Source organism: Felis catus, chromosome X (genome assembly GCF_018350175.1).
Source record: "Felis catus isolate Fca126 chromosome X, F.catus_Fca126_mat1.0, whole genome shotgun sequence".
In the NCBI taxonomy this organism is placed as follows: domain Eukaryota; kingdom Metazoa; phylum Chordata; class Mammalia; order Carnivora; family Felidae; genus Felis; species Felis catus.
Window position 1 is genome coordinate 98425486 of NC_058386.1, and position 11481 is coordinate 98436966.

Here is an 11481-nt window from a genome sequence, read left to right on the forward strand (position 1 = left end):
GAAAGCTGGGCCATTGTCTGAGCCTCTGGTTAACTGAGAATGATACCCCTTGGCAAGGCCTTGGTTACTTCTCTTGCCTTTTTGGTGTGTGTGGGATAGGCTTCAACCCAGCCCGAAAACGTGCAGATAAATACCAAAAGATATTTGTATCATCCGCTGGGTCTTATTTTGGTAAAGTCTACCTCTAAATCTTCGAAGGGTGCCTGACCACAGCGTTGGATTCCCATGGGCCCACTGGGGCCTTGTTTGGGATTATTCTGAGCACAGAGGAGGCAGTGTTGAGAGACCGAGGCACAGAGTGATGGGAGTCGAGCAATTACATAGTAACGGCTCAGTGGGGTTTCAAGGGCGGTTTTTCCTAGGTGGGCAAGCTCAGGCTGCTGGAGAACCACCTAGTGGGCTCGCTGCTCTGGTGATATAGACTCTTTGGTCTGGAAGTACCCACCACCCTTCTTTTGTCTGGCCTCCTTTTTCCTGCTGTGCCCATTTTGTTTCTTGGATTGTGTGCCTTGGGGAAGCGGGCAGTTCCGGGGCCAGCATGATTTTTGAGGGTGTTGTTTTCCTGCTGCTTGGTTAGCTGCAGCATCAGCTCGTCTGTTACGTTCCGACACTGAGTCCTTTCCTCTTTGGTGTCCCTTGCAGTGGATGACTTGGTTTCCAGACTGCCCTTAATAGTTTTACGATTTCTTCCCGATTTTTTATTTCTCTTCCTCCTGCACTCAAAAGTCTTCTCTCCTTGTATAGAGCCCCACGTACATGTAGAGTGGCAAAGGCATAGCTCAAGTCCGCGTATACGTTGGCCTGTTTGTCTTTGCAGAGTTCTAGTGCTCTTATTAGGGCCTACAGTTCTGCTCTTTGGGCTGACCATCCTCGTGGAAGGGCCTTTGCTTCTATGACCTCAAAATCAGAGACTACTGCATAACCAGCATATCTTTTGTCTTCGTTCATGAAGCTGCTGCCATCGGTGTACAGGATGAGGTCAGGGTTTGTAAGAGCCTAATAGGTCGGGTCAGCTAGAATAGACTTCATCAAGTACCTCTAGAAGATCATGCTCTGGGGTCCATGCTGCTGTGAGCAAGGAAGTGGCACGGTTTATAGTTGTTATGGCTCCCAATCTTTTTTTTTTTGTTTTTAGATTTACATCCAAATTAGTTAGCATATAGTGCAACAATGATATCAGGAGTAGATTCCTTAGTGCCCCCTTACCCATTTAGCCCATCCCCTTCCCTCAATCCCTCCAGTAACCCTCATTTTGTTCTCCATATTTCTGAGTCTCTTATGTTTTGTCCCCCTCCCTGTTTTTATATTTTTGTTTCCCTTCCCTTATATTCATCTGTTTAGTCTCTTAAAGTCCTCATATGAGAGAAGTCATATGATTTTTGTTTTTCTCTAATTTCACTTAGCATTATACCCTCCAGTTCCATCCACATAGTTGCAAATGGCAAGATTTCGTTCTTTTTTGATGGCCAAGTAATACTCCATTGTATATATATATACCACATCTTCTTTATCCATTCATCCATCGATGGACATTTGGGCTCTTTCCATACTTTGGCTATTGTTGATAGTGCTGCTATAAACATGGCGGTGCATGTGTCCCTTTGAAACAGCACACCTATATCCCTTGGATAAATGTTATGGCTCCCAATCTTATTCATGGGTTCTCACATAGCAGTCCCTGATATTGTGTCATCTGAGCATGCATTAGCCAGTGTCGCCCTCTGGCATCCATCAAGGTAATAACAGAATGGGGAACCTTAACATTTAGGTTTGCCCCAACATGAGTTTGTCTGCTTCCTTGATTAAAAGTGTGGTGGCTACCAGGGCCCTCAGACAGGGAGGCCACCCTGCCGCAACTGAGTCAATCTGCTTTGAAAGGTATGCCACTGGTCTTTGCCAAGGTCCAAATTCACCAGTGAGAACCTCCAGGGCCACCCCATTATTCTCATGTACCAACAGGTTGAAATCTCGTGATCTGGGAGTCCCAAGGCTGGTGCCTCCGTGAGTTTTGTTTTTATGGTCTTTATGAAAGTCTTTTCTTATTAGGGCCGCAGAAAAGGGGTGCTCTCTCTTCCCTCTTTAGCGCCTCATATAGAGGTCTGGCCAACTCTGAGAAACCTGGGATCCATATTCAACAAAATCCTGCTGCTCCCAGGAACTCTCGGATCTGCCAATGGGTAGCGGGAACCCGAATGGCACAGATTGCCTGTTACCTTTCGGCTCCCAACTTCTGTTTGCCTTGGGTAATTGTGAAGCCCAAATATTTAACTTCCTGTTGGCAAATCTGTGGCTCCTACAATGGTGACTTCTCAACCTGACAGAGGTGCCACCTTGTGCCACCAGAGTGTTCAGCCCCAGTGTCGACCACGAAGTCTATTATTTGGCCCCCCACCTTCATTTTGACCATGGGCTCATGGGGGCCTAGTTAGCTAGAGTTCAGTCTTTCCTAGTAAGAGTCCACTCCTGTCAGTCCAATCAGGTCAGCCTTAGGTGGTTCTGGTTGGTAGCATCTGAGTGAAGAGGTTTTTGGTTTCCCTTTTTGGCGGTTGGGCATTCATTTTTCCAGTGTCCACATTCCTTGATCCCATCCCCGTGGGGCCCTACTTTTTTGTTCTTGCATCCCTCATGGTTTCTGTGGGGGCCCTTCTGGAGGGAGTGGTTGCCTCAAGGCCACAGCCAGAAGAGCTGCCTTTTGTTTCATTTTTCAGTCTGCCTCCTTTCTGGCACCTTGATCCTAGTTTACAGAAATCTTGTTGGCAATTTCCAATAATTCGGTGGGATTTTTTCCAGGGAATCCTTCCAATTTTTTTGCGCTTCTGTCTAATGTCACTTTGGGCTTGTCCCACAAAGGCAGCATTGACCATGCGCTGATGCTTCTAGGTCGAATGGAGTGTAAATTCTGAAGGCTTCACATAAATCTTTCATAGAAATCAGCTGGACTCTCTTCTGAAGGCTTTTGTAGGACCTCAGATACCTTTGCCATTTTGGTGGGCTTTTTGGCCCCTGCTTCTACTCCTGGAGGAAGGCGGATCAGTATCTTCCTAATCTGGCCCTTCCCACCTCTGTGTTAGGGTCCCAGCAGGGCTCCTCTTCGGGCATACCTTCCCATACTCAAGCCTCAACTTCTAGATTCCCATCTGGTGCCTGAGTCTGGAGCCATTTTCTGGCTTCAGTGACAATTCGTCAGTGCTCTTCCATGTTGAAAAGGGTAAGCAGAAGCTGCTTACAGCCGACCCAGGCAGGGCAGTGAGTCTGGATTATGGATTCTAGGAGATCTATCATCGCCTGTGGCTTCTCAGAGTAGGGTGGCATGCGGTGTTTCCAGTTGAGGAGGTCAGTAGTGGGGAATGGTTGGTAGTAGAAAACCAATCCCCCTCTTGTAGGGTCCCATCGGGGCCTATTCTCTGGGGACCCCTAGTCTCCCACAATGGCATCTGCATTGCCGTTGGGGGCCTTGGACCTTGAGCCACAGACCTAAGACATTTCCCTACCAGTTCAGGTGTCCCAAGTTGGGGCTGGCTGGCTGCTGGCAGAGGCGTGACCGACGGAGGTGGACTATCAGGCAGGCGAGGTTCCCCTCCCTCAATTGATGGGATGCTGGGGCATATGGGGCTGAAATGGAGGGACTTCTGAAGTTTCTTGGGAGAACGGGGGACAGTTTTTTCTGCTGTGAAGTCTTCTTGGCCTGTGCCACTAAGACCCTACATTGTCCCTTATTATTAACACAGAACTGGACCCAAGGAGACTTGATTTGGGCTATTTTCAGCCATTGATCAACGTATGGGAATTGACCTGGGAGGCCAGGGTCTCCACTAACTACTTTATAAATAGCTTAGACTTTGGGGACATCTAGGGTGCCCTCTGGGGGCCAGCCTATACCAAACATGGGCCATTCTAATTCACAGAGGGTGTGTAACTTCCCCGGGGGTCAATTTGACCCCATAGTCACCTGAAAATCTCTTTTTAAAATTCTTTTTTTTTTAATTATTTCTGTTATTCTTTTTTTTTAACTTTTTTTTTTTACATTTATTTATTTTTGAGACAGAGAGAGACAGAGCATGAACGGGGGAGGGTCAGAGAGAGAGGGAGACACAGAATCCGAAACAGGCTCCGGGCTCTGAGCTCTCAGCACAGAGCCCGATGCTGGGCTTGAACTCAAGGACCACGAGATCATGACCTGAGCCGAAGTCAGACACTTAACCGACTGAGCCACCCAGGCGCCCCATCTTTTTAAAATTCTTAATCATACATTCAAAAACAGTTGGTTTTGAGGAAATTCTTCCCATCCTGGTATCCTAGATAGATCCCTCCCAATGTATGGTGTCGCAGGACAAACACGAGGGAAGAGGTCACTTTGTCCACCTGGCCGCTCCCCTCGTGGGGATTTAGACGCCTCTTAGCATTGGAAGGTCAGTATAAACCCCTAACTCGGATCAGGCCTGTGCGGACCTGATTCTGCCTTGAGCCATATGAGGTCGTCACGGAATTGCAGGGTAGGACCCACTCAGGCTCTGTAGCCAAGACCATGGAGCACGGGCACTCACACACACATTCAGACTGCAGACTTCCACCCAGGACTTCCCTGTCCTATGTGGTGTCTGAGTCGCCTGGGAGGTGATCAGACTACCCTTCCACCTCTAGGGCAGGCCTGAACTTGGTTCTGGGTCCCCAGGGACACTTACCCGATCTGATGTCCTATCCTGGCAGAATTTTCTGATTCCCACTGGAGTCTGTCTGAGCACAGCGGGGGCCAATTATTGCCAGGCCCAGTGAGGGTTGGGATCCAGTGAAATCAGTGGTGCTGTACCTTCCTTTCTGTCACAGAGCCCTTGAAGAGTGGCCTCTCCACTAGCCTCCACCAACGGTGGCTCAAGGGGCCAAGGCAGCTATTGAGTTTCCCGGCCAAAGCACCAAATGTTACAGCAAATACTCGGTGCCCAGGAAGAGACAAACCACACGCACTTGGGGAATCAGGAAAAGATTGTTTATTGAGCACTGGTGCTGGCCCAGTGGAGTCACCTCCAAAGGCTGAGCCTCAAACCTTGGCATCAGCCTCCTTTTATGGCTGGGATGGTAGAGTGTTGAGAGACAAAAGAAAAGGGGTACAGGGCCCTTAACAGTGGTGCTAACTGGGCAGATGGTGGACACAGGAGGCAAACAAGATTACAGAAGCCAAAAGTATGCAAGGGGAGAATCCAGGCTCGGGCATCTGGCTGTCCCTGTTATCTCATTTTTACTAGCTTTTCTTCTCATTGCTACTGATAATAATTCATTTAAAAAAATTTTTTAATGTTTATTTTTTTGAGAGAGGGAGAGAGAGAAAGAGAATCTGAAGCAGGCTCCAGGCTCTGAGCTGTCAGCACAGAGCCCGATGTGGGGCTGGAACTCATGAACTGCGATCATGACCTGAGCCGAAGTCTGATGCTTAATCGACTGAGCCACCCAGGCACCCCATACTGATAATAATTCTTGCTTTGAGCCACACTGGTTCAGTAATCGCAAAGTTGGGGGAGTGCAGGGAAAGATAAGCATGGGAAATAAAGTAATAAGAATGAGATGAGATAATACAGATGCACATGTAACCACAGTACTGGACAATGCTACAAGAATTCAGATGAACTGGAGCAGAGTTTGGGAAAGGAGAGTCAGTCGACTGAACCCAGCCAGCTGCCTATTTTTATAAAGAAAGTTTTATTGGAATACTGCCATACGCATTCATCTACATATTTTTGGTGGTTGCTTTTGTACTAAAACAAGAGTTAAGTAGTTGGGACAGATCATAGAGCCAGCAAGAGCCTAAAATATTTCCTATCTAGTCTTTTACAGAAAAAAGAAATTGCTGACCTTTTGCCCTAAGTGCTAAAAATAGATATATGGAGACTGTCTAGTGGTGGCACAAGAGGGAAGTGATTTAACACATGCTAAAGAAAGGAAAGAACATGCTAAGGATTTTCTGTTCCTAGTCTGCATCAACCTTTGATACAGACTTCAAAAAATGGCAAAAAAGGGGTGCCTGGGGGGCTCACTCAGTTAAGCGTCCGACCTTGGCTCAGGTCATGATCTCACAGTTCATAGGTTTGAGCCCTGTGTCAGGCTCTGTGCTGACAGCTCACAGCCTAGAGCCTGCTTCAGATTCTGTGTCTCCCTCTCTCTCTGCCCTCCCCTGCTCACACTGTCTCTCTCTCAAAAATAAACCTTAAAAAAATGGCAAGAGAATATTCTTTGACAGAATGACTAAATAAACTGTGGCATATTCAGATAATGAAATACTACATGACACTGAAAAATTAATTACAGCTTACATGCATAAATCACAAAAAATGTTACATGGAAAAAGCAAATCACAGAACACACGCAACTGATAAGTTTTTTGTAAAGCTCAAAAATAAGGAAGACTCAATGGACAGAAAATGTGGTAAAAATCATTAAAAGATAGAAGGGAAAAAATAAACACAAAACCCAGGATAGGGGATTGCTCTAGGGGAAACGGGGAAGAATTTAAGTAGATTCAAAAGCATTGATAATGTTCTAGTTCTTAGATTGATAAATGGTTTCATGGGTGTGTGTTTTCTTAGTATGCTCCATAATTTACATGTCCCACACATTTTTCTGTATGTATTAAAATTATATAATAAAAAGGTTTTTTTTAAATTTTTTTACATTTATTTATTTTTGAGAGACAGAGACACAGAGCACAAGTGGGGAGGGGCAGAGAGAGAAGGAGACAGAATCTGAAGCAGGCTCCAGGCTCTGAGCTGTCAGCACAGAGCCCGATACAGGGCTCGAACTCACAAACTGTGAGATCATGACCCGAGCCGAAGTCGGACGCTCAACCAACTGAGCCACCCAGGCGCCCCTATAATAAAAAGTTTAAAAAAATTTTTTTAATGTTTATTTTTTTAATTTTTGAGAGAGAAACAGACCATGAGTGGGGGGAGGGGCAGAGAGAGAGGAAGACACAGGATCCGAAGCAGGCTCCAGGCTCTGAGCTGTTAGCACAGAGCCCAACGCAGGGCTCGAACTCACAGACTGCGAGATCATGACCCGAGCCGAAGTCAGACACTCAACCGACTGAGCCACCCAGGCGCCCCTAATAAAAAGTTTTTTAAAGTATAAAGACTGGGGTGCCTGGGGGCTCAGTCAGTACAGCATGCAAGTCTTTATCTCAGGGTGTGAGTTCAAGCCCCACGTTGGGCATAAAGATTTCTTTTAAAAAACTGGAAAAAAAGTTTTTCTTTTTAAATATTAATGAATAAATTATAAAAGGCTAAGTGGTGCCTTGTTGAACACTAGTGCATAACAGTTTGGAGAAAGAATAGCTGGCAGAGATGGTAAATGACAACTAGGACTGATTTCTGGAACATTTAGGCATTTCTCATGGATTCTTTCAAGTTACTTGGGGGCTGGGGGAATCACCCTCAAGCTGATGGAAGAATAGACTTTTCATGGTCCACAAGATGGGGACTTAAGAGTTGCTGTAATTGTGCATTAATTATACAAATCTGAATGTAATTTGTAGTATCAGGATGGTGAGATCTGGAAACCTAGGGGTTACTTGAAAAAGGGAATAGTGTATACAAACACATGGAAATACGAGAAAAATGATGGCCCATTTACGCAAATGCAAGTATTATTATGCTGTGTGACTAATGTGCAGTAGGTTTGAGAGGGGGATGGTAGGAGAGGAAGACAGAGAGGCAGGCAGGGTTCAGATCATGGATAACATTCTGTGCCATGCTATAGGGTTTAGATTTGATTCCCCAGGTCATGGGTAACCACTGAAGGGCTTCAAGCAGGGAAGGGAATAATCTGATCAGCTGTGCATTTAGAGATGTCCAGGTCTCAACAACTTTTAACTACAAAATAAGGTGACACCTCCCCCTCTCTGCTCCCCAACAAAAACCACTCCCTAAACATAACTTCAGTTCACAGTTTACTAATTAACGATCTTTCTGTACACCTTTAGCAACATACAGTTGTTGCTTTTAAAAAAAATAGATCATACATGAATTGTTCTGTGAGTTTATTTTGCTTACTATTATATCACGGACATCTTTCCTAGTCAGTATACATAGATCTACCCCACCACTTTTAAGGGTAGCATAGCATACTGTATATGAATATACATTCCCCTCTCACTTTAAAAAATTCTAATTATTGCATTATTGTTTGTTTTTCCCCTCTCCTTACTGGATTGACTGAATTGACTGAATTTCCCTTTTTCCTTTTTTTCAACTATTAGTGGTTGGCAAGTTCTACACACTAAATTCTATTACTGGTTGTCTTTCAGTTTTGTTAACTTACACGAATGACACACACATTCTTGTAGAAAAACATATAGAAAAATATAAAACAAAAAATCCCTTCACTGGTAGGTTTGGTGCATAGCCTTCCTCAGTATTTATATACATATATTTGTATATCTACAAATAGGCAGCTTTGGTATCTTTTAATAGTATCATTTCTGTAAATTTGGCTCTACAATTTGCTTTTTAAACTCAATATACTTCGGACAGCTTTCCATGCCAGTGCATAGAGATTTCATTCTTTTTAGGGGCTGCATACTATTTCATAGTACAGCCATCCCTTGTTTTATTTAACCACTCCCTTATTTTTGGATATTTGGCTATTTCTAATTTTTTTCTACTACACATATGCAGCAATAAACATCCTGTGATGTAAATCTTTATGCAGGCATAAAAGTAGTTCTGAGGATATATTTGAAGAAGCAGAATCAAGGAAAAAGTATATTTAAAATGTTGATAGATTGCCATCTTACTCTTCAGAAAGGTGGTACATACACAGTCACCTTCAGAATGACTGCTGATTGCCCACACCATTAGCAACACTAAGAATTATCAAACTTTAATTTTTTTGCCAAAATATACATGAATTCATTCTCACTGTAAAACAACCACAACAAAGCATAAGTGCCCTCTACCACCATCCTCTCTCCAGAAATTTATTTGCATCTTGCTATTAATTTTTATATGAACAGTTTCATGCTTGATTTTTTTTTTTTTTACTAAGTAAGCTCTATGCCCAATGTGGGGCTCAACCTCACCACTCCAAGATCCCCAAGTCCCATGCCCTACCAACTTGAACCAGACAGGCACCATTTCCTAGACATATTCTTAACAATTATTTGTATTTAACTCTGAATTTAGCTTTTACTACTTCATTTGTTCACCATTATCTTCTGAATTGAGGGCACCATACCTCCCTTTCCCTGATCCAGGTAACAGTGACATATTCTGTCTTTGAAGGGCTGCATTAGAAAACAGAATTCATGTTTGCAGCAGTCCTCTCCCGTATCTGTATAGTGTTCTGGATTCTCGGACTCTGGCTTCTCAACCAAGTGTATCCTGTTTTTACGGCTCTATCCTTTTTTTTTGTTTTTAACGTCTTTATTCTTATATTTATTTTCCATCTCTAATGCTATTTTGTGGAGAAAAAGCACAATTGTTCAGACTAACATCTTAATCTGCCATGCCCTTTTAAATTACGAAGGCTTGTGCCCCCCACTCGCCCCCCGCCCAGTTGCTTAACCGGCAACAGACAGACTCTGGACATCCTCCAGCTATTCCGGAGGGTCTCAAAGTACGACCTCACTGCGATCTGAACCAGGTCTCTAATTATTTTCTATTTTGGCCTCTTCGTCAGGCTACAGAGCCGCGGTTGTTGGGGGTCCTCCCACGTGGTCACCACCTTTAAGAAGATTTTCTCCACAGATAACTATGGCTCTAACATGATTTTCCCTAAATTCATATCGCAGGTGAGTAAAGGCTATAACTTCTAACATACCTGTTAAATGCTTGCGAATAACGAAAAGAAATACAACAAAGAGAATAACTTAAAATTGCCAGAAGCGGAGCCTTGGCTTATCGTCTCTCTGCCCGAAGTCAGGTCCAAACTCAGTAAGCCCCCAGAAGATACCCCCTCCGCTTTCCCCAGTCTCTAAGGGGCTGTTTAACTCACCGTCCCAAGAGGACCAATGGGATTTGTTGTGGTTACCGGCGTTTTAGCTATCGATTCGGATCTCCAAACCAACGTCTCGAAATACGAACCACGGCCGCCAACGAAGGACCGTCAGTCACGCTAGCAACACGCGTGTTCTTAAAGCTAGGTCCTGCCCACTGAAGCTGGAGTTCCGGCGTATCTAATAGGTCAAGGATGGCTGATTGACAGCGGATCTGACCAATCCCTTCAGGGAAAACCCCACTCATCTAACAGACGCCTGGTTGGCGCCAAGGCAAAAACCAAAAACTCAAAATGTATCTGATTTTGATCCCACCCCCCCTTTTTTTTTTTTTTAAAGAGAAAGGGGGAACCCGAACGGGGTCGGCGGGGGAGGTGGGGGAGAGAGAGAGAGAGAGAGAGAGAGAGAGAGAGAGAGAGAGAATGAATCTCAAGTTGGCTCCATACTCAGCACGGAGCCGACTTGGGCCTGGATTCCACGAACCTGAGATCAGGACCCTAACCAATGTCAAGAGTCAGATGCTCAACCGACTCAGCAACCCAGGTGCCCCGAAAAATAAAATGTTTAAAGAATAAAAGAAGAAAAGAAAAAGAATTTTGTGGGAGCTTTATTTGTCTGTGCCAGTTTGTGTTTCACACATATCTTTTTCTACTCTTGCGAATGAGATAGTTTCCTGTTTCTATTCCTGTTATTGTTTAAAAGAAAGCTGTTGGAATATAATAATACAATGGTAATTGTAAAATCTAGGTGGTGTGTATTCACTATAAAATTCTTTAAACTTTTCTATACATTTGAAATTTTTTATAATACATGCTGGAAAATAAAACAAGAGGGAGCTACTTTATAGTACTTTAAGAAAGAAAAAAAACAAAAAAGTTATGGGATTCAGTGTTTCTATCTTACATACAGCTTGTATTATTAGGACTCTGGTTTGCAAGTGACAGAAACCCAAGTTGAATAAGCTTGAGGAAAATGGAGTCTATTAGCTTCTATAACTGGGAAAGACAAAGCAGATCTCAGACACACCAGGATCCAGAGACTCAAATGACTAGGTTCTCAGTCATCTCTTCATCTCCATTCTCTGCTTCTCTCTTCTCTGGATTGCCTCATTCTCTAACACTCTTCCACATGATAGAGACATGGCTACCAACTGCTTTGGGGTCACAGCCTTACAGTTTAACATCCAAGGAAAAGAGAGAGCTATTTCTTTACCTCTGATTTGGATTATTCCAAGAAAGGTCTTATATATCTGACCTTGGACACATGCCTACCCCTTGCAGCTGCTACTGTGCCCAGCAGAGTTTGATATTATTTTCTTTCTTTTTAAAAATTTTTTTAACATTTATTTATTTTTGAGAGACAGAGAGAGATGGAGTGTGAGTGGGGGAGGGGCAGACAGGGAGGCAGAGAATCCGAAGCCGGCTCCAGGATCCGAGCTGTCAGTACAGAGCCCGACACAGGATGTGAACCCACAAGATCATGACCTAAGCTGAAGTCGGACA

The 11481-nt window shown here is 44.1% G+C and overlaps 1 protein-coding gene across 1 annotated transcript in view; it reads right to left on the reverse strand.

The window, feature by feature from the left end:
• CUL4B (cullin 4B) overlaps window positions 1-10123 on the reverse strand; it is a 55431-nt gene extending 45308 nt beyond the window's left edge. The window contains exon 1 of the mRNA XM_019823338.3: window positions 9979-10123. The gene's annotated coding sequence lies outside the window, so the exon portion shown is untranslated. The remainder of the gene's footprint in view (window positions 1-9978) is intronic.
• Between the last annotated feature and the right edge of the window lie 1358 nt (window positions 10124-11481).